Source organism: Echinops telfairi, unplaced genomic scaffold (genome assembly GCF_000313985.2).
Source record: "Echinops telfairi isolate 266 unplaced genomic scaffold, ASM31398v2 ScPeMD7_18;HRSCAF=68, whole genome shotgun sequence".
Taxonomy (NCBI): Eukaryota; Metazoa; Chordata; class Mammalia; order Afrosoricida; family Tenrecidae; genus Echinops; species Echinops telfairi.
The window spans coordinates 67,146,845-67,149,326 of record NW_022103915.1 but is presented as its reverse complement, the minus strand read 5'-3'; the positions used below and the strand labels follow the sequence as shown (position 1 = coordinate 67,149,326).

At 41.9% G+C, this 2,482-nt stretch overlaps 1 pseudogene; it reads left to right on the top strand.

Annotated features, from left to right (window-relative positions):
* Positions 1-871: 871 nt before the first annotated feature.
* LOC101659169 overlaps positions 872-2,482 on the top strand; it is an 11,622-nt pseudogene continuing 10,011 nt past the window's right edge.

Here is a 2,482-nt window from a genome sequence, read left to right as displayed (position 1 = left end):
ACAACTAGACTTTAGACACCGTGCTTTTTAGGCATCCATCATAGGCAACGCCAGAAGGATTTGATGTGGAAACCCCATTATTGAAATGAATTTTACCTCAAGCTCACCGTTAGCAGATTAAGGAATTAAGAGACTCCCTTGGATTTATGGTGGAAGAAGCCTCCCACTGCTATCCCAAAGTTAGGGAATTGGTGGTTGTTGGACTTTGGTTCAGATCTCTTGCTTTGAGGGTACCCGATGAATGGTGGCCTGGGACTACCACATAATTATACTATTTTTAATGCCCTCCTTGCTTTCTTATGATATGTATCAATCTGGTAGGCATGGTTCTGCTTTTGTGAATGAGTGTTATTGAAAGTTTTGCCCTTTTACCAACCCCCCTTGTTCATGTAAATAGTGTCTAGTCACTTATACATTTAATCTGTACAAGTTCACAATTCATGTATTACAGTCTAATCCAGGCTACACTTGGATAATTTCCTTTTCTCAGAAGTGTTTTTTACCCCAACAGTTTTATTGGCAAATAATTTACATAACACACAATTCAATTATTCAATCATATCAAGGGCCCTTGAGCAGCCACATCAATCTCAGTGCACCCCCCACCCCAGTGGGTAAATCGCCTCTAACGTCATTTGTGCAATCACAATCAGTTCTAGTGCTCCTCCCACATTATTTACTCCCCAAATCCCCTTTCCTGCCTATTGCCCACTCCACCCTGCATTCCCTAGGACCCCCAGTGTCAGTTATGCTCTGATGTATCCGCTCCTCCTGTGCTTCACAGCTGGGGAACCCGACAGAAAACAATAAACAACAAAATCGTACCAAGGTGTAAGGGTAAAATCACAATGGTCTAAAGGTAATAAAAGTCATGTATAAGAAGGAAAAGGCGCCCGTCAATATTCAAAAGGGCAGAGAGGAACAAGTAAGAGATAATTGTCCCCAGTACAAATTCAGTTCATATCTGTAGGGCACCAACTGCTGAAGTATCAAGTTCGATCCAGCATGATCACGATTACAATGGTCTCTGCCTGATAGTAAGGCTATTCAAGACTCTTGCCCATACTCCAATATTGAAACTGTCATCTTTCGGTCATACAAGCTTGTGTGCTTCTTCTGTGTGGACTTGGTTGACTCCTCACTTAGATGCCTGCTTGTTTAAATACAAGCCTTTAAGACCCTAGACCCTATTGTGATTGGTAGCTGGGCACCATTTACTTTCGTCACCACACTTTGCTGTAGCACCCTTATTTTTAGTGATCTCTTCATGAAAGTGAATGATGTCTCTGGTTATGAATGGCTCTGGTTTACTTTTGTGGTCTTACCAGTTTATGACAAAGGAAACAACAACAACAACAACAACAACAGCAACAACAACAACATATTCTTAATCATTCCTTTGGGGCATAAGGCAATTCCATCGATAACATCAATAATTTATTCTATGGCATAGAATTTAATGTACTATTGAGAAAGGAGATTTTGTGAATCATACAACAGCAATCCGTGCTTTCAACTGCAGTCCATGAGTTGTTGCTTTGTACAGACTGAATTCTTAAATGATTGAGCTCTGTTTACATTGAACATAGGGGTTGGCGCTAGGAGGTTTCCTGTAACATTCCTTACAAGGACAGATCCTTGTCTATCAGCTTAATACCTGCATATTAAAACAAAAAGAGCACTGAGATAGTAAAGACATGGGGGTTCTGGGTCCGCTTTCATTGGATGCTTGCTAAGCCTGGGATCCCAACCAACCCTTTCCACAGTCTTTGGTGGCTCTTCTTTGCTTCCTTTTCCATCAGGGAATTTCAGTCCTAAATTCAAGGCCTACAAGTAGTTTTGAGGTAGGGCTCAGTTCACTCAGTCAGGTTTCCACGTCAAGTCCTTCTGGTGTGGCCCTTAGGGGATGCCATGTTCCCCATAAGGCCAGTGTCTAAAGTTATCATAGTCCCTGGTCCATGGTGTGGTTCACCAAGGGTTGCCCAGAAACGAATTCAGAAATGTCTACCCAGGAATAGAGAACTGGGTTTATTCTCCCCTTGGGTTCCCTACACTTATTGTTGTACATCCCTGCCCGATACGAAGTTGTTCTTCCCTATTTACCCACCAACAGAACTATCAATGCCTCCTCTGACATTTAGATGCCCCCCTCCTCTGGTCTTAATTCATTTTCCCAGTAAGGGTCTCCTCTTATTCCTGTGTAGTGTCTGTTGGTTAGTTGTAACTTCCTCTCAATGTTGTATGGCATCAAGTGCCTGGTCTTCTTCCTTTCCCCTCCTTGAGGGAGCGACCAGCCAATGTGAGGGCACTTCTTTCGAGGTGGTTCTTCTCCTTCTTTTTTTTTAATTTTTATTTTTTAACATTTTATTAGGGGCTCATACAACTCTTATCACAATCCATACACACATCAATTGTGTAAAGCACATTTGTACTTCATTCTCAAAATATTTTCTCTCCATTTAAACCCCCAACATTAGGTCCT